Genomic DNA, 21964 nt, shown 5'->3' on the forward strand with positions numbered 1-21964 from the left:
GAGCAGTAGTCAAGAATCCCCAATGCTCCTCATGTTTTACTGGATCTCCATTTTTCATGTTATATATCTGATTCAGTCACATAGTGTGTTGTAATAAACTCCCTGGACTGATTATTATCCCAGAAAATCAACCTATTGTGGAAAATTATAGACAATATAAACAAGAATGTCTGGCTATCACTTCTAAAACTTGTGCATGCTAATAACTTGAATTATGACGATCTTCTCTGCGGTATTGTGTAAGTGAAATGAAATATAACATACCTTTTACGTTATAGCTGAATGAAGCATCTTTGCATATAGGACTGGGTCCAGATAATCTTCCTATTTCTCTAAACAACATTTTCTCCAATATCTGTGACACTAGAGTACATTTGAAAAAACAAAATAAAAATAAAATGCACAATTTTCTGTGTAATAAATATAAACTAAAATTAAAGGACTATTTCCCAATATTTTGTGGATCAAGGATGCCTATGAAAGACTTCGCTCAGATTCAGAAAATTGGGAACATTTAGTGGGGATGGAGATCTAAGGTATCAAAATTAAGGAAACATAAGCTGTTCCTCAGCTCTAAGATACCTTCTTCTACTTGGACCACAGATGTCAATTGACCAGTTTAATTTCAATCTTGTATTTAATTTTAAAATCTGATGATATTAGTTCCAATATAAGTGTTCCTGGGGGGACGTGGCTTGAGGCCGATGGAATAGCACGCTTAGAGCGGAGCTCCCGGCAGCCTCCGGACATCTAAGATTATCCTGTACCCCTGGCCGACTGAAACCCGGACCAGGGCACCGGATCGCAAGGCGCATCCAGTGGGCACCACAAAGTAGTAGTTCGAGGGATGGTGGGGCCCTGGCGAACCTGAACGGGCGATGTGTGGCGGATGTCCATAGCACAAAATGGCACCTAAGACGGGGAGAAGTGTGGAACTCCTGTGAAGGAGCCCGGGCCTAGGTGCGGAGGGTGGAGTCAAACAGTGCGTCGCGGGGGTCTGAGTGCGAAGCCCCCCGAGCCTTGACAGAGCGGCTGTGGCAGCAGCGTTGGGGTCTCCCTTCCATCGGCGGTACCCGGGACGACCGGCAACTGGAGTGAGCAGCTGCCGGCGAAGGTGTGGAGGAGCTGGGAGGCCAAAAAGCGAAGGAACAACTGGAAAACGACTCAATGGCTGCAGCGATGAAGGCCTACAATTGACACTAACACAGAAGGGGCTCTGATCCAGAGGGGAGAACACAGAGGCTGGGCCCCCACCTCAAAACAGGTGAAATCGGTGAGAGGTAAGGGGAATGGGGGCCCACACTAAGCAAAAAAGAACTCTGAATGCTGCAGGCAGATAGAACTAAGGGGCCCACCCTGACCACCCCTGGGGACCCATGTGGACCACAAGGGCGGAAAAAAAGTTGAGGGGGCGAACAGTGGACTTGAGCGCTGAGGCCCGGTGCTGCGGCGCACCGGGGCGCACAAACACACAAACAAACACTCAGAACGACTCGATGGCTGCTGCGATGAAGCCCTGCAATTGACACTAACACAGAAGGGGCTCTGATCCAGAGGGGAGAACACAGAGGCTGCCACCCCCCTCGAAACAGGTGAAATCAGCGAGAGGTAAGGGGAAGGGGAGCCCACACTAAGCCAAGAAGAACTCTGAATGCTGCAGGCAGATAGAACTGAGGGGTCCACCCTGATTACACCTGGGGACCCACGGTGACCATGGGGGCCAAAAAGAAAGTTGAGGGGATGAACAGTGAACTTGAGCGCTGAGGCCCAGTGCTGCGGCGCTTCGGGTTGAACAAACGCACAAACAAACAATCAGAATGCCTCGCCTACACCTGGGGGGACCCTCCGCCCCCCTCCCCTCGTAAGCACTAGTACGACCGCTAGAAAACACAAACTAACCTCTGTAAGGTACACTTGTATACTGCAAAGGTGTGGTGATCAACATTATGGGCAAGTTAAAAAAACAGGATGGCACAGATAGGGGAGCCTCAGTGTCCCCCCCCCCTACCCCCACGGGGAGAGTGAGATTGGCCAAGCGACTTTGAATCGGGACCTGACCCAGGAGACCACTCTCAACACTATACTTCAGGCTATAACGGTGTCCCGAGAAGCCCTGGAGTTGAAGATAGATACGTTGGACCTGACCCTTCTCAGAGATGACCATTGCCGTCTAGCGGACAGTCGCCACAAACGAAAGGTCTCTGAAACAGCTCGCTCCGGATTGTCAACAGCTAACAAGGAATATGTCTGAAATAATGTCTTGTATTAAAACCCTAGAGACACAAGCAGAAGACGCAGAAAGCAGGGCATGAAGAAGTAATCTGAGGCTAGTGGGTCTTCCAGAAAAAGTGGAACAGTGTATAACAAATATGACAACATTTTTAGAACACTGGATATGCAAGGAAGGGGCTCCTGAAGGATTATCTCCATATTTTGCGATTGTGCATGCCCACAGAGTACCGGCTAGGCCCTGCCACCAGGGGCAAGACCACAACCACTGGTCGCCAAGCTGCTCCACTTCAAGGACAGGGATAACATCCTTACCCAGGCAAGACTAAGGGGAGAGATTAAGATAGGGGACCACCACATATTGATCTTCCCGGACTTCACCAGAGACACTCAGAGACAAAGGGCTTCCTTTGCTGATGCCAAATAACAGCTCGGAACGAGGAATCCAATATGCTATGCTATTTCCAGCCAAACTAAGGGTGGCCACGAGCAATGAAGTTCTTTTTTTCACCTCACCGCAGCAAGTGTGGGAATGGTTAGACTCAATGGACCCAGCCATGGCAAAGACCACAAAAAATCCAAGTCGCTCACGCACCAGAACACAACGGAGAACCAGGCGACCGACGACAAACACGGCACTGCCTCATACGCAGCACTTCAGGAAATGCAGGAAGCAGTGGACATCACAGCATCCCTGCATGGACTGGGCCCGGGATCATCACACCCCTCAGAAGTCCTTTCGGACTTTGAATCTACATCTGGTAGTGCATCTTTTTCGTCCCACCACACCTCAGACATTCTGCCAAAAGTAACTCCGGGGACCTCGGATGAAATAATATAATAGGTGCCAGACTACTACCATCCGGATAAGTCTTCCCACACCAGGAGAGTGGGTAAGCATAACCGATCACTAAGGATGGCACTGAAAGAGCTTTGACTTAACGCTCCTGAACCGACCGAAATCATACAGACTTTTGCAGTGATCGGAAAAGGAGACCCAATCACCAACACTACACGATATCACGTCATGCTCTGGATCTGAAAAGGAACCTCCTGCAATACGGCCGGGAGACAGAGACTTAACCTGGATCAATAGATGGCAGAGGGCACGCTAGGAAGAGCCTGCTCTTGGTCTCTTGCACTTCACCCCAACTTGTAATGTTAACAAAGTTACTGAAAGTTTGGATGGGGATATTTGCGATGACGGTCCTGGGGAGAGGGAGTTGGGGTGTTGGGGAAATTGTTTTGTTCACTATTGTTTTGACTTTTAGGGAAGTATCTGCTCAACCACATCCACTGCTATACAAAGGCAGCTCCTTGCTGGTTCGCAGAAGCAGGGCGCAGGGGAGGGAGGACAGGTATTCTTCGCTTAAGAACAATGTATGGAGCGCCCCCTAACCTATAAGTGCCTAACCTGGAATGTCAGGGGATTGAATAGCTTAAATAAGTGATATAAAGTCCATTCTCAACTTTAAAGATGGGGGGTACACATAGCTGTCATCCAGGAAACACATCTTACGGGCCCGGAGGTTAAGGCTATAACCAAAAGATGGCGTGGACAGATATACGCCACAACCTATTCGGAGTATGCCAGAGGGGTCCTCGTGTGGATTCGACCGGGAGTCCCTTTCCAAAAAACAAATGAAATAATAGACAAAGAGGGCCACTATGTTCTGGTATCTGGGAATTAGAGGGAAGAGATATCACACTAGTGGGGATCTATGTACCTAATAAGGAGCAGGGCGTCTTCCTGACATCGCTATCACATACACTGGGGCCACATCTCACACAGTCAACCATCATCAGCGGCAATTTTAATTGTGTTGCTGATATGGAACTTGATAGATCACATCCCCGCTACAGCGTTCACCCTCGCACAGGTTGGCTAAGGCATTCACAAACTGGCAACAGCACTGGTATTTCACAGATTGTTGGAGACACCTCCACCCCGAAGAGCGGGACTACTCCTTTTACTCGCACTTGCACGACCTGCATGTCCGACTTGATGTCTTCTTGGCATCACCTGAAGTCAATAGTACAGCATTGGCAGCAGAGTACCTATGCCGCACTGTCTCGGATCATAACCCTTTATTACTTATGCTGGCCTGGCATAGGGAATGCCCCAGAATACCGGACTGGTGACTCAGAGTGGAAACACTTGAGGATGGGGCTATCCGGCAATCGATTGGCGACACTATCCGAGCTTACTTTGAACACAATCGGGGAACTGCGTCATCCCACGCAACAGAGTGGGAGGCCTTTAAGACGGTCATCAGAAGCCAGTGCATGGTAGTGGTTATGGGGGTCAAAAAGACACTGGAGAAGGAGGTCGGAGAGAATGAGGGAAAACTCAGAGAACTGGAACGGAGAAGACCTGGTGCTCCGGAACTGTCCCCACTGATTACTGAGTCTAAGGAAAAAGTTGCGGTCGCAGTAGAAAGATTACGGTGCTCCGATTATAAAAGCTATATGACCCGACAGCACGCGGAGGGGGACAAAGCGGGGGTTTTACTAGCTTGGCTCTCGGCCCGCCCCAACAGCATTCTCTAGTGATGGAAATTGAGGATGACAGAGGAATCCGGCTGTTTAGGTAGGAGGAAATCAATGAAAGATTTACTAACTATTATTCCTTACTGTATGCTCCCCTGAGGGAGGCTATATCCCCGACACAGTTGCGGAGCCTGGAAGAACTTCAGCTCCCTCGACTAGGGGAGGCGTTTCAACAGTAATTGGAGGAAGCGATCTCCCCCATCAACATTGCCACAGCAGTGAAGGCAAGGCCAGGGGGAAAGTCCCGGGGGAAGATGGACTCCCCATGGAATTTTATAGTGCATATATTGACTTACTAGCCCCTCAACTCAGCGCACTCTACTCAGAGGCGCTGAAGGCCGGAACACTGCCCCCATCCACAAACAAAGCTAACCCAGGATGCCCCGCAACAGATGTGCGCTCGTACCGCCCCTTGACCATGTTAAACATGGACTATAAAATACTGAGTAGGACCCTGGCCACACAATTTCTGCCTTATGTGCCCACTCTGATTCACCCGGACGAAACAGGGTTCATACCTCACCGTGGCACAGCTATTAACATCAGACAACTGGTCTCGATCTTACAATATAGGTCCCTGGATATACAAAACGCGGCAATCATATCGGTAGATATCGAGAAGGCCTTCACTAGTCTTCAATGGGATTTTCTGGGCCATGTGATGGGGCGGATGGGCTTGGGCCAGGGCTTTATTAAGTGGACAAAACTGTTATACACGAAACCAACAACTCGCATCCGCACTGGCCGTACGATCTCGGAGCCATATGTGGTTGGTAGGGGCATCAGACAAGGTTGTCCTCTCTCGCTGTTATTATTTGCCATAGAAATGGAACCACTGGCACAGGCGGCAAGAACAGGCGCCTACTACCAGGGGTTATGCATTAGGGGGCAAACTCACAGAATCGTGTTATACACGGACGACATGGCACTCTTCTTGAGTGATGCAGAAAAAGAACTGCCGGGTGCCATGGCTCTCCTAGAGAAGTTTGGGGACTTGTCAGGGCTACGGATTAACTGGCAGAAATCCCACATTTTCACCCTGCGGAGGGGGACTCCACTGGTGGGAAATAAACGGGTCTTGGGTGGATAGCTTCCACCTTTCGATACCTGGGAGTCCTTATATACCACGTACCTGAGGATCTACTTGAGGGTAACGTGGGTCGGGCGATCCAGAGGTTAAAAGCAGATGTCCTGTTTTGGAAAACACTTCCATTATCGGTGGCAGAGCGAATCGCGCTAATGAAAATGGTGGTCCTACCTAGATTAATGTACTACTTCACGACCCTCCCATTAATCATTCCCTGCTCCTTATTCCGGGAAATCAACGCTATCAGGATCGGTTTCATCTGGGGGCACGGGTAGACGCATGATAGCACTGAATAAGCTCCAATGACCCACAAACGAAGGGTGGATGGCAGCACCAGATGTGGAACTCTGTTATCTGGCATGCCAATTACAATGGCTTGCAAGGGAAATACACACAGTGACGTCAAGCCCGAACATGGAACATCAAACAGAGCACTCTGTAAAAGACCTCTTTAGGTGCTGTTGAACCCCAGAGGACAACGCACATTGAACCAGCCAGGTTTACTCACACTGCGCAGCTGCTGGCTGCGCAGTTTACAGTGCACAAGAACCGCCTCACCATATGCACCGGACATACCACTAAGTGGGCTAACTGCGCTCCCGGGAGGCCAGGCCATAACAGGAACATCGAGACTAGCAGAGCACAACATTAGCAAAATGGGAGATCTATTTAGCAATGGGGAATTACTGATCTTTGAAACTCTAATAAAAAAATTTGAGATTTCCTCAGTGCTGTTTCTTATGCACAGATCACTGGTAGCCCTTATACAACATCATTGTAAACCGAGGCTGCTTGAACCGCCAACACACAGAGGATGTCAGGCCATTTGCACGGTCGGCAGAGAGGGGAAAGCTGTATCTATTCTATATAAAGCATTAAGGAAGGACACGCTACTCCCGTTGGAAAAGCTATGAATGGCATGGCAGTGGGACATAGAGGCACCCATAGATGAACAACAGTGGACCAGAATCACATCACATATATACACGGTATCTAGAAATGCCCGCTTCAAACTGATTAATTTTTACATATTCCATAGGGCATACTTCACCCCCCACAAGCTAGCCAAGATGTTTGAAAATATGGATAGTGGATGTCCCCGCTGCACTGAACAGGAAGCAGGCCTCACACATATGCTATGGGGAGGCACTATTGGGAGGGAGTGTTCCAGAGCATTATTGAAGTAACAGAACGAAGGCTTAATGCCTCCCCGGTGACGGCCCTATTAGGAGGGTTGCCCTGCCCTAGCACCAACAAAATTACAAATAAATATATTGACCTGGCACTGATATTGGCTAAAAGAGAAAGCACACTACACTGGAAAGACCCAGGGGGGCCACAATTAAATAGATGGAGGGGCACATTAATAAAATGAGATGAAGCGGAAGGACGGGCCCTACATCAAGAGGCAGTAAGGGGCTGCGGCCCAATAGAGACAGCAAGAAAATGGGACTATTTGCTCGATTTTTTAAAGGAACCAGACACCAAAACAGGGGACCTGCCCTCCCAGTGAGCCCGATAACAATGAAGAGCACTAACAGAATAGAAATGAAGAACCTTGCCTCTGAACTCGACCAGTCAATACAGGGTATCCAGAAAGAGCCAGCATGGAAAACACAGGACGGGGAGCAGATATGGGGAAGGGGTATGGCGGGGGGAGGAGTAGATCTCACAAGATGTTGCATGTGTCTGTTCTTGTTTCAAAACAACAACAAAAAAATATATATATAAGTGTTCCTGATTCAGGAGGAATGTTCTATGAGTGTGTATTATTCCTAGGATTTCATGAGTGATTCATAACTAAGCTACAAATGAGATACTACTACTCTGAGAAATATTTTGCTGTTCAAACCAACTGTCATTAAATGAAAATGTGAAGAAAGGCCTATGTGAGAATTTAAAAAGAAAATGATTTCATTAGTAGAGATCAGTTATAGCCTCATATATTGAACAATGTATGAAAACTCCAGCAAGGGGCTTAAAATTAAACTTGTTATCTTTAAAGTGGCTGTCAATATAAACCATATACCCTTCTCATCATCACATCGTTCTTCAAGTATTCAGCAATGTTTTGTTTCCCCAGACATGGGCATTTAAAGACAGTTGTAGTTACAATATATTTAGGACTGCCACAATCAGTACCTCAAATACAATCAACTAAAAATGGTAGTCTCACAGTTTCATAAATGTTTCTCATAAAAGATGTAATAAATCCCATATTGAGATACCCCGATTTAGTTAACTACATCATTTTACATATTCAACATAATTAAAGCTTGACGTTTGGCAATGTATTTAGTCAATAAGCATTTACAATAATTCACAGTTTTCATAAAGTGAGTATCATTCCAAATGTGGAATACATTATTTTGTTGTATTGAAGTTGTTGGTGGGTCAGGGACAGTGTAATTTCACAGGATATGTTGTCCTCATGCGCGACCACATTGTTCCTTTCCTGTAGATGCTGGTTGTGAGTTTTCTAGAAGCTATGGGCTTGATTATTAAGTTGAACCTCTGTCCCCTTGATGTTTCCTGTAGTTTGGAAGTCATTCATTTTGAATGGAATGTCTTGAGCCAACGCTCACAGTAATGAGAACAGAAGAGGTGGTCAGTTTTGCTGATTCCAGGGTTTATGCTTCAAAAGAGATCTAGAATTAGTGCAGTAGTGTAACCAAACAGGAGGGGGCCCCACTACAAAGAACATGGAGGGGGGGCCCCCTTCTGGGCTCACTCAGGCCAGGTGCTGTGCTGAGGGGGCCCCCTAGAGCTCAGGGCCCCCCCTGCACCGCAGGGCTGTGGGGGGCTTTGTTAACACCACTGAATTAGTGCCTCTGTATTGTCTTTGAGAATGGTAACCTTAAGTCTTTTATTGCTTGTTTATACGTTGTGATGTGTGTGTGTCTGCGTGTGTGTATGAGCGAATTAAAGAATAGTCAGAGAGAATTACCTAGGCTCTGTGTCAAATGATTGACTTGTTACATGGTGATGATGAGTGATCAAGTAGTCTGTACTTGAGATGGTTTCTGTTTCAGACTGGGATTTTACACCAAAGCAACACTTGCTTTTCAAGGTAGGCTTAGCGTGATGGTCTCTCTTTTTTCAGCTTTTCAGTTGGTCACCATTAAAGCGTGGGTGGCCTTTAAGTAGAAACGTACAGCATTTATGGGCATTTGCAGTGCTCCGCAGAGACTTCACCTACATCATCTAAATCCTTGACTCTAAAAATCTTTCTCATACCTCTCATGTTCATGGTTATCAATCTGTTCACTACCCATACTCTTTTTTTTAGATTTATAGACTCATTCAATCAATCAATTTCAATTTCAACTTTATTTAGTCAAATTAAAAAGACCATAGAAGAACAAACAAACATACTTCACAATAAAACATGATTATGTAGTAAAAAAAAAAGAAGATCAATTTCAAAACATTATCAAATTACAATTAAAAATATATATACTAAACATTTAAAAGGTATATCAAATTTATAAAAACTTTGAATCACATTACATGGCCCAATCAATTTCATAATCATTTAAAGTACATATTTTTCCTTATAGGTAGTGCCATTAATAAATTATTTAACACCGCTGTATAGGTTTCCATGGGGAGCAAACGGTGCAGGTAAAACAGTCCTTCTTTATGCAAGAAAAACCCCTTATCCAAAAGGACCAGACATAAAAACCTCCATCTTTTTTAACAATACAAAGAACAGAACAACATAAAATGTACGGTGGATTGCTCTGATACTCCATCACAGGGACACAGTGGTAAGGATTTGTGCCATGTTTTAGCCACCAGAGAGGCGAAAAGATGATGGACAAGATTTATCCTTAATCGGGTAAGATAAAACCTATGCTCATGCTTAGTCATCCATGTTAATTATGGCTCTAGGGCACATGATGAGGTAATTTGCACGTATCTTATTACAGAGGACATATTTAAAACACTTGCTATCCTTAGTTCCTCACTATTAGACTGATATAGTTCAATCACCTTCACCTTACAAGTTACAGTAATTCTTTCTGGGTTTTCAAATAAATGCCCAGACGCAATATTATAAAGTGTCTGTTTTATATAGGCTATCCATGGAAGTGATGCTCTATGATCTAATTTCAGGCAATCGGACAAGACTCGTCTGGAGAAAAGAGCCTGAGGGCTGCTCCATATTTTTATCCATAAAAGTAAAGGTGCCATTTTAACATGATCCTCAACATATCCTACCCCCAGTTCAGTGTGGGTAATGAAGCTGGCCGTAGCTCTAGAAAGGGCTAAAAGCCTACAAAAAACATTTTCCATGGCCTGCAATTTCTTTGTCCCAGAATACCCACACACTCCAGCTCCATAAGTCCCCACTGTTGGACACTTGCTAGTATACAACTGAATTAAGTCTCAAACCAACCTCTGCCCTAGTCTTTTCGAGAATCTACATATGGCATCACATGTAACCCTCATTTTCTGGGCCTTCAGGGATACTAACTTTTTCCATTTCCTATTTGAGTCAAAAAAGATATCTAGTTGAACGTCTGTGTTTTTTTAATAGGTTCCCCCAATATAGAAGCCCTTATGCTTATTTCTAATGGGGCCAAAAGACATTATAGAGGACTTTTGGTCATTGACCTTAAGCTTACATCCATTCATAAAATTATTAAAACCTTCCAAAAGTTTTTGCAAGCCAACAGCTGTCCGTGCCAACAAAACCGCATCATCCATGTATAATAATACCGCCATTGTTTGACCACCTATCTTTGGAATGTCTTCCGTACATCCAGTTAATACCTTATCTATAGCACTGATATAAAACAGGGACAAAAAAGGTGCTAAAATACATCATTGTCTAACCCCCTTAGCTACATTAATTGGGGCTCTGCAATGACCATCACTTGTAAAGTGCACGCTACTGGTGGTGTCCTGATGAAGTTGCCTTAGTAGATCAAGTAAATTCATGTCTATACCAGCACGTTCCATCATTTCCCATAAGATTTCTTTATCAACCATGTTGAACACGCCTGAAAGTTCCATAAAGTCCCAGTGTAGGACACCACACTTAGCGGCCACATACTTTCCCAATATAAGTGAAAGACACCTGCTCTGTAGTTCCTAACTCAAGGCGAAAACCATATTTCACAAGACTGAAAAAATTATTTTCCTCAGCCCAAACTTCAAGTTCATTGAGAATAACCTAACCCGGAATCTTCATAGATGAATTTAACAACGAAATGGGCCGATCACATGAGGGCAAATTCTGATCACCTTTCTTAAAATTAGGTAGAATAACTGTTTCCTTCCAAGAGGAGATCAAGTCTGCCTTAATAGCAGCCCTCAAAACATTCGTAATCAAAGGGGTCCAGAGATCCATATTTGACTTAAACAGGTCAACTTGGACTCCATCTGGGCCAGGTGCCTTGTCCATGGACGTACTATGTATTGCATTTTAGACAGAGGCTAAATCCACATGGTCAGCCACCCAGCTGTCATCTCGACCCACTTCCAACCCACTTTCCATATCCTAGGGGGTGGTATTTGTGGCTGCCTTAAGTGCACATAGTGTGATTGTGCAGTCATGTGAAAACAAAGAGCAAAGCAGACATTCCTTGGGAGGTTTTTTCCTAGCTAACCCTTATGACACTACATTACAAAAATCTACAAAACTGTTTTAGATGGACATGGGGTCATCTAAAAGAGAGAGGCAACCCAAAACATCTCTGTTGATTTTTTAAATCAACCTTTTCATAAATTCTGGGGGGTTGATAGCCTCCCACCTCAGTCGAACCCCTTTATTTACAGAATAGGAGACCGGTAACTAAATGCCACTGTGACAAACTCTTAACCCCCTGGAACACAAATGAAAGAGATCTGGGATAATGGTCACTAAAGGGAAGAGTGAAGACTTCAAAGTGTGACAACTGGGCAAGGTCTCTTGACAATAAAACAAAATCAGTTGTTGAGTCCCTTCCCCTCCCTATAAAGGTTGGGAGATTCTGCTTATTGTTGCGTAGAACTTCTGAAGAAAATATTAAATTCAGGGGCATGACCTCTCCTGTATGCACAAAATGGCTAATTTCCCTGTCCAAGATATCTGTAATCCCACAAGCTTGCCGCCCATCCATAGTGCATTTTGTAACGTTAAAATCATCTGACCAAATAATGGAATTAGGGATATTGCCTCTTGTAATACATTCTATAGTCTTCCTGCCTAGCTCTTCTATAATATATATTGGCTGTGAGGTGAAAAATTCAAATAAAAGTTAATTAAAAACACTGGGCTGTGGGGGCAGATGTAGCTTTAAAATTTGATAACAGAGCCTCAACTCGATAATTCTGACATTCACTAGCCCAACAGAGTTTGATACAAAAACCATTAAGTCCCCATGCCCCTTCGGGCTGCCGCTGGGGTGGCATTGAAACAGTAAGACCTAAATCCATTTAAAACTGTTTTCTCCAATGCCCATGTCTCTTGGTAAAAAGAACATCATAACTCCCAACAAGTGCCAACCAATTTTCATCATTGTGAATCCCCATGATGTTCCAGGATAAAAGAGGCACACCCGCTCCCATCATATTTGATACTAACGCACTTGAATTATTAGAAGAAGGTGCTTGACCCTGTGCCATCACCAGTGTTAACATATTATAATTCTCTCTAAAATGAGATTGAATTAGACTGACAGAATCATACATACCTGTGGCGAATGTCTAAGTTACTGGTGGACCTCGTAAGATTTTCAACATAACACACTTGTAGGGGCACGAGATGGATGTAAGAAACTGTGGCCCTTATTACAACATTGGCGGTAAAAGCCGCTTACCGCCGTGCAGAAGACCGCCAACACACCGCCGCGGAATTCCGCCACAGCTATTATGACCCACAGCACGGAATCCGCCAAAATCCAGACACCTACACAAGTCCGCCACACCAAAGGTCAGTGATAAACTGGCGAAAACAAAACCTCCACCGTCACGCCAACAGAAATACGCCCACACTATCACGACCCACCAATCCAAACAGCGGTCTTTCAACCGCGGTATTCCATTGGCAGTACACACCTCCGCGCTCAAAATACACACACTTTTACAAAACACAGCCACATTGGACAATTCGAAATACACACACCTGATACACATACACACACCACTCCCACACACCCATTACAATATAAAACACACACCCACAAACCCCTACTACCAAAATTTCCGAAACAAGGCCAGAGAGAGACACCACCAGAAAGAACAACAGCATCCACAGGCACACAACACCATCACCCACAGAACTTCCACGCACCTCACACAACACACCACTACATATCAGCACACTTATCACCACACACTCCACCCCACACATCATCTACACCACCCCATTGCAGGACAAAGACACCCCAGGTTCTCAGAGGAGGAGCTCAGGGTCATGGTGGAGGAAATTCTCCGGGTAGAGCCACAGCTATTCGGAGCACAGGTGCAGCACACCTCAATTGCAAGGAAGATTGAGCTATGGCGAAGAATAATGGACAGGGTCAACGCAGTGGGACAGCACCCAAGAAATCAGGAGGACATCAGGAAGAGGTGGAACGACCTAGGGGGGAAGGTGCGTTCCGTGGTCTCAAGACACCACCCGGCGGTTCAGCGGACTGGCGGCGGACCCCCACCTCCTCACCCACAGCTAACAACATGGGAGGAACAGGTCTTGGCGATTCTGCATCCTGAGGGCCTCGCAGGAGTAGGTGGAGGAATGGACTCTGGTAAGACAAATCTTAACTATTACATCCCCCACCCTACCTGCATGCCAACACATACCCCCACCCTCACCCCCAGCACTCTAACTCCTCAGAAATGTCCCAACATCACAAACCACACATCCTAACACCAAGCCCTGCATGCAACAACAAAGCATTGACACCCATCACTAAAGCATGCCTACTGCACATACCCATACAACCCCCTAAACCATCATCACACAAGGTCCCACACAGGAATGCAAGCACTGGGGTACACGGTCACCCACCCATTGCACACCATGACATACACAGATGTAATAACCATCCTTTTATACTCCTGCAGGACCCCTACCCAACGTCACCGGACAGGAGGGTCCACACATGTCCACACCACCAACAGAAGAGGCCCACAGTGATGACAGCACCTCTGTCCAAATGGATCTAGATGACCAGCCCGGCCCATCGGGGACCTCTGGACAGTCGGTTGCCCTCACCCAGTCACAGGCCACCACAGACCTTCCCCCCTCTGGAAACACCAGCACAGCACCCACCCAGCGGGCCCATACCTCCGTCCCCAGGACACGTCAATCAGCTGTGTGTCCACCACTACAGGGAACCCAGGCTAACCCACCACCCCAACAACAGGGACCTCGGGCAGTGGTAGTGGGCACACGGTCCAGGGGACGGAGGCCCAGGAACACAGGGGAACTGGGAGGGCTGCTGTGCGACCGGGGCAGACAGGCCAAGGGAACCCACTCTCCACGAGGCCCTCTCATCCATCATGGGAACCTACCACCACTCCCAGGAGACGATGGCAACAGTACTGGCCAAGTTTCAGGAGACCCAGCGCCTGCAGGAGGAACAATATATGGGCTTCAGGGAGGAACTCAGAACCATCAGCTCCACCCTGGGCACCATTGTAGGGGTGCTGAAGGAACTCGTCAACACCGGGAGGGACACTGTGGCACTATAAGGGGCCCCTGACACTAGCATGGACGATGAACTGTCCACCACCTCCGCCGGCGCTAGTGGACAGGACGCCCCGCCACAGGACCACCACACCAGCACCCCACCCCCTGCAGAGGGAGAACCACCCCGCAAACGGTCCCTGAGATACAGGAACAAGACAGAGCGCAATGCCAAGACCGCGCCAAGAAATGAGACCACCCTGATTGTCATCCTACTGTCCCACTTTGTCACCCTGTCCATACCTAAACTGCCCCAGCTCCACTTCCTATGCCCATATGGGCAATGCACCTGTGAGAATAATAGACTGGACTCTGCCATGGACATTCCTCCGCCATCACCCCTCACCATTTTACTACCCCCTCCAATATTGAGCATTTAAATAAACACACTTAAAGCACAAAACAATCTGGAGTCTGTCTGTGATTTCGAAATAGTGTATTAGCAATTACAGTGACAAAATGCTCTTTCAATTGTAATGTCAACATACCTATGTCACACAGCTGTAGTCCATGAGGAATCTAAGCAGATATCACACAGTGGGACCCACATCTGTGAAATCGTAAGGGAAAGTGACAAATCAGTGACCATACACTGGGTGACAACGACAGACAGTAGAGAGGTAGTAGTGTTAAAGTACATGTAGTAGGCAGTGCTGTACTCTTACCTGTGCCTCTCCCTGGAAATATTGCTGGATCACTGAGTCCCTGTTGTTCATGTCTTCTTCCTCTGCTTCCTCGTCTTCACTGTCGGCAGGCTCCACAGCTGCAACAACACCACCATCTGGACCATCCTCCTGCAGAAAAGGCACCTGTCGTCGCAAAGCCAAGTTGTGAAGCATACAGCAGGCCACGATGATCTGGCACACCTTCTTTGGTGAGTAGAATCGGGATCCACCTGTCATATGGAGGCACCGGAACCTGGCCTTCAGGAGGCCGAAGGTCCGCTTGATCACCCTCCTAGTTCGCCCATGGGCCTCATTGTAGCGTTCCTGTCCCCTTGTCCTGGGATTCCTCACTGGGGTCAGTAGCCATGACAGGTTGGGGTAACCAGAGTCACCTGCAAATGGCGAGGGACAACTGCTAGACACACACTAACCTGGAGGGATATCCCCTGACCCAGACAACCATTCCCACTGATTAGCTTCCAGGTGCTCACCTAATAGCTACACACGGTGCCTCTGGAGTTGACCCATCACATAAGGGATGCTGCTATTCCGCAGGATGTAGGTGTCATGCACTGAGCCAGGGAACATGGCATTGACATGGGAGATGTACTGGTCTGCCAAACATACCATCTGTACATTCATCGAATGATAACTCTTCCTGTTTCTGTACACCTGTTCACTCCTGTGGGGGGGGGGGGACCAAAGCCACATGTGTCCCATCAATAGCACCTATGATGTTGGGGATGTGTCCCAGGGCATAGAAATCACCTTTCACTGTAGGCAAATCCTCCACCTGAGTTAAAACGATGTAGCTCCGAATGTGTTTCAGAAGGGCAGACAACACTCTTGACAATACGTTGGAAAACATAGGCTGGGACATCCCTGATGCTATGGCCACTGTTGTTTGAAATGACCCACTTGCAAGGAAATGGAGCACTGACAGCACCTGCACTTGAGGGGGGATTCCTGTGGGATGGCGGATTGCTGACATCAGGTCTGGCTCCAACTGGGTACACAGTTCCTGGATTGTGGCACGGTCAAGCCTGTATGTGATAATCAAATGTCGCTCCTCCATTGTCAACAGGTCCACCAACGGTCGGTACACCGGAGGATGCCGCCATCTCCTCACATGTCCCAGTGGACGGTGCCTATGAAGGACAACAGCGAGCACAGAGTCAAAAAACTCAGATGTACGTACCCACAGTTTACCCAGAACACCATTCATACACATAAGGTTGCCTGTATGTGTGTTGAGTCTAGGCCTAAGTATGTGTGACGCAGTTGAAAATGAAGCCATGTGGGCCCCTGAAATGGTGGCTGCCTGACCTGTAAAGTGGGACAATGGGATGTGAGGTAACTGCACTGGCATTGTACACCGTTGCGGTAGGCGGTCGAAGACCGTGGCGCAATACTGCATTGGTTAACATTGGACCCTATGGGTCCCAGGAGCCAATGACGATGTACGCCGGCGGTGACGGTAGGCACCGCCGCGGACGTGACCGCCATTTTCTATCTGTTCAATCACTCGATACCTGATCTTCGACAGGAGTGGACCTACACTTCAAGTGCTGCTGTGACCTCGGTCTGGAAGAGACAATGGCTCGAGTGTCTGGGGAAAGGGCCCCTGGCTTCACATCGGAGGAGTTGGAGAAACTCATGGATGGGGTCCTCCCCCAGTACACGCTACTCTACGGTCCTCCAGACAAACAGGTAAGTACACAGGGAGCATGTTGTATGGGCTATGCCTGTGTGGAGAGGGCTGGATGTAAGAAGGAAGGGGGAAGAGTTCTGCCTGCATGAAAGACGGTGAATGCATGTGCCACATGGCAAGGGTAGGGATGGGGGCCAATCATTTTGACGGTGCAGTTGGTAATAACTTCTCTTTTTCCCCTGTACATTTCATGTAGGTCAGCGCCCACCAGAAAAAAGATATTTGGTGTGCCATCGCCAAGGATGTCCGGACCCTGGGGGTCTACCACAGACGGAGCACCCACTGCCGGAAAAGATGGGAGGACATTCGCCGCTGGAGCAAGAAGACGGCGGAGGCTCAGCTGGGGATGGCCTCCCAACGTGGGAGGGGTGCCCGTCGCACCATGACCCCCCTGATGTTCAGGATCCTGGCGGTGGCCTACCCGGAGTTGGATGGGCGCTTGAGGGCATCACAGCAGACACAAGGGGGTGAGTACACTCTCATTCTGCTGACTTTGCACGCAGTGGAGGTGTCTGGGTGGGGGAGGTGGGCTGTGGGTTTCCTTAGGCCAGTGCGAGTTCCGTAGGCAAGGCCCCTCCATAAGGCAGGCCATGTGTCGCCCCACCCCACCTCTGTAGAGTGACAACTACACCTAGTCATGCCCCTATGACATCTATGTGTGCAGATGTCGTCCATAGCCTTGTAGGCCATTTCCCAGGAATTGAACAGTGGAGCCCAAGAGCGCGGCGTAGTGCAGGGGGCTTCTGTGTCTGTCGTGTCCGCCAACGGTAGCGGTTATGCATGCACTGAACATGTCTCTCTTCTGTCGTCCCCCCCCTTTTTGTGGTCTCCCTCTTCTTGTGCGCATTAGCATCATCAGGCGGAGGAGCAGTGGCACCAGCGCAAGAGGGAGCTGCATCCCACATGGCCCTGGAGGGCGAAACTACGGACTTGGAGTTCACCAGTGGGACGGACGGCGAGGGGAGCTCCACGGCGGGGACAGGAGCTGACACCAGCGACACGGACTCGTCCTCTGATGGGAGCTCCCTTGTGGTGGCAGCAACATCTGTGCCCCCCGCATCTACAGGTACAGCCGCTACCCTCCCTACCAGCACCGCCCTCCTAGAAGCCCCTCAGCCTTTGCCCCGTGCCCGCTCACCCAGGAGGGTGGGCATCACTTTCACCCCAGGCACCTCAGGCCCTGCCCCATTCACCCCTGCTGCCCTCAGTGAGGAGGCCATTGACCTCCTCAGGTCCCTCACTGTTGGGCAGTCTACCATTTTGAATTCCATCCAGGGTGTAGAAAGGCAGTTGCAACAAACAAATGCATTCCTGGAGGGCATTCATTCTGGTCAGGCGGCCCTTCAACGAGCTTTTCAGACTCTGGCCTCAGCACTGATAGCAGCCATTGTCCCTGTGTCAAGCCTCCCCCCTCCAACTTCCTCCACCCGACCCAATCCTCTGTACCTCAGCCTATCCCAAGCACACCTACAGACCAGCATGCACACAGGTCAACACACAAGAGAAGCTCAGGCAAACATAAACACCACACATCCCACAGGCACTCACGCAAGCATCACACACATGCAGACACACCAACATCCACTGCCTCCACTGTGTCCCCTTCCTCCTCGTCTCCCTCCTCCCTCCCAGTCTCGTCTACACTCACACCTGCATGCACTACCTCTACAGCCACTACGTCCCTCTCCAACACACCCACCACCACACCCCGCTCACGTGCAGTCACCACCCCCACTACCATTCACACGTCCCCTGTGTCCTCTCCCAGTGTGTCTGTGACGCCCCCTCCCAAGATACACAAACGCAGGCACACACCCACCGAACAGCCATCCACCTCACGACAGCCTCCAGCGCATGCACCTTCACCCAAAGTCACCAAACGTTCAACTCCTACAACCACAACCTCTTCCTCCACTCCCAAACCCCCTCCAGCTACCCGTCCCAGTGTCTCCAAAAAACTTTTCCTGTCCAACCTTGACCTCTTTCCCACACCTCCCCTACCCCGTCCATCTCATAGGTCCCGAACTAGCACCTCAGCTACAACCTCTCCGGGACCAGTGGTGCCTGTAGTCACCGGAATCTGGAGTGCACCAGCCACCAGGGCAGCCAGTGTGGCACGGATCCACAGCACAGACAGTCCCCCACCTGTGAAGCATCAGAAGTTGGCCAGTGCCCGGCAGGAGAGGGAGAAGACTCCAGCCACCAAAGCCACTCCCAGGGGTCCCTGTGGGAGTGTGGAGTAAGCTGTGACACCTTCCAAGGTGGGGAAGGGCCACAAGAAACCCGGCAAGTCTGGGAAGAGCAGCACGGCGGAGAAGACCGCCATCATCCCCGCTGCCCAGGAGGCCACCTCCAGCACAAGCCCAGCTGCCCAGGACAGGGCCGCCAGCACAAGCCCAGCTGCCCATGAGGGGCCCGCCAGCACTAGCCCAGCTTCCCAGGACAGGACCGCCAGCACCAGCCCAGCTGCCCAGGACAGGACCGCCAGCACCAGCCCACCTGCCCAGGACAGGACTGCCAGCACCAGCCCAGCTGCCCAGGAGGGGCCCGCCAGCACCAGCCCACCTGCCCAGGAAGGGCCCGCCAGCACAAGCCCAGCTGCCCAGGAGGCCACCTCCAGCACAAGCCCAGCTGCCCAGGACAGGACCGCCAGCACCAGCCCACCTACCCAGGAAGGGCCCGCCAGCACAAGCCCAGCTGCCCAGGAGGCCACCTCCAGCACAAGCCCAGCTGCCCAGGACAGGACCGCCAGAACCAGCCCACCTGCCCAGGACAGGACCGCCAACATCAGCCCACCTGCCCAGGACAGGCCTGCCAGCACAAGCCCCGCTGGACCATGAAGGCCCGCCAGCAAAATGCCCTGCTGGGCCATGAAGGACTGCCAGCAACTGAGTCCCTGCAATGGAGACCGCCGCCTCAAGCACCGCTGAACAGGGCACCGCCATCTCAAGCACCGCTGAACAGGGCACCGCCGTCTTAAGCACCGCTGAACAGGGCACCGCTGTCTCAAGCACCGCTGAACAGGGCACCGCCATCTCAAGCACCGCTGAACAGGGCACCGCCATCTCAAGCACCGCTGGCCCATGAGCGGCAAGGGCACTGACGCAGCTGAGTCCGTGACGGGGTGAATGATGCACTCTGGGCACCATGCCCCCTCCAGAACCAGTGGAGACTGTCATCCACTACCTCTGTCCTTAGCAGGATGAAGCACTCTGGGCACCATGCCCCCTCCAGAACCAGTGGAGACTGTCATCCACTACCTCTGTCCTTAGCAGGATGAAGCACTCTGGGCACCATGCCCCCTCCAGAACCAGTGGAGATTCACATCCACTACCTCAGTCCTTGGCAGGATGAAGCACTCTTGGCACCATGCCTCCTCCAGAACCAGTGGAGACTGTCATCCAGTACCTCTGTCCTTAGCAGGATGAAGCACTCTGGGCACCATGCCCCCTCCAGAACCAGTGGAGATTCACATCCACTACCTCAGTCCTTGGCAGGATGAAGCACTCTGGGCACCATGCCCCCTCCAGAACCAGTGGAGACCATCATCCACTACCTCTGTCCTTAGCAGGATGAAGCACTCTGGGCACCAAGCCCCCTCCAGAACCAGTGGAGACTGCTATCCACTTTAGAAACTGTGGCTTTGCACTCCCCAGGATATGGCAGTGGGCAACCCACCCACTTGGGAGACTTGAGAGACTGTGGCTTTGCACTCCCCAGGATATGGCAGTGGGCAACCCACCCACTGTAGAGACTTGAGAAACTGTGGCTTTGCACTCCCCAGGATATGGCAGTGGGCAACCCACCCACTGGAGAGACTTGAGAGACTGTGGCTTTGCACTCCCCAGGATATGGCAGTGGGCAACCCACCCACTGGAGAGACTTGAGAGACTGTGGCTTTGCACTCCCCAGGATATGGCAGTGGGCAACCCACCCACTGGAGAGACTTGAGAGACTGTGGCTTTGCACTCCCCAGGATATGGCAGTGGGCAACCCACCCACTGTAGAGACTTGAGAGACTGTGGCTTTGCACTCCCCAGGATATGGCAGTGGGCAACCCACCCACTTGGGAGACTTGAGAGACTGTGGCTTTGCACTCCCCAGGATATGGCAGTGAGCAACCCACCCACTGTAGAGACTTGAGAGACTGTGGCTTTGCACTCCCCAGGATATGGCAGTGGGCAACCCACCCACTTGGGAGACTTGAGAGACTGTGGCTTTGCACTCCCCAGGATATGGCAGTGGGCAACCCACCCACTTGGGAGACTTGAGAGACTGTGGCTTTGCACTCCCCAGGATATGGCAGTGGGCAACCCACCCACTGTAGAGACTTGAGAGACTGTGGCTTTGCACTCCCCAGGATATGGCAGTGGGCAACCTACCCACTTGGGAGACTTGAGAGACTGTGGCTTTGCACTCCCCAGGATATGGCAGTGGGCAACCCACCCACTGTAGAGACTTGAGAAACTGTGGCTTTGCACTCCCCAGGATATGGCAGTGGGCAACCCACCCACTGGAGAGACTTGAGAGACTGTGGCTTTGCACTCCCCAGGATATGGCAGTGGGCAACCCACCCACTGGAGAGACTTGAGAGACTGTGGCTTTGCACTCCCCAGGATATGGCAGTGGGCAACCCACCCACTGTAGAGACTTGAGAGACTGTGGCTTTGCACTCCCCAGGATATGGCAGTGGGCAAGCCACCCACTGTAGAGACTTGAGAGACTGTGGCTTTGCACTCCCCAGGATTGAACAGTGGGCAAGCCACCCACTTGGGAGACTTGAGAGACTGTGGCTTTGCACTCCCCAGGATATGGCAGTGGGCAACCCACCCACTTGGGAGACTTGAGAGACTGTGGCTTTGCACTCCCCAGGATATGGCAGTGGGCAACCCACCCACTGTAGAGACTTGAGAGACTGTGGCTTTGCACTCCCCAGGATATGGCAGTGGGCAACCCACCCACTGTAGAGACTTGAGAGACTGTGGCTTTGCACTCCCCAGGATATGGCAGTGGGCAACCCACCCACTGGAGAGACTTGAGAG

General features: G+C 49.8%; 1 protein-coding gene across 2 annotated transcripts in view; it reads left to right on the top strand.

Annotated features, from left to right (window-relative positions):
• The window catches only part of LOC138292691 (cytochrome P450 2D17-like), a 327621-nt gene that overhangs the window by 192354 nt on the left and 113303 nt on the right, over positions 1-21964 (top strand). The gene's annotated exons all lie outside the window — the stretch shown is intronic.

The sequence above is a fragment of the Pleurodeles waltl genome, chromosome 4_2 (assembly GCF_031143425.1).
Source record: "Pleurodeles waltl isolate 20211129_DDA chromosome 4_2, aPleWal1.hap1.20221129, whole genome shotgun sequence".
NCBI classification, from domain to species: Eukaryota; Metazoa; Chordata; class Amphibia; order Caudata; family Salamandridae; genus Pleurodeles; species Pleurodeles waltl.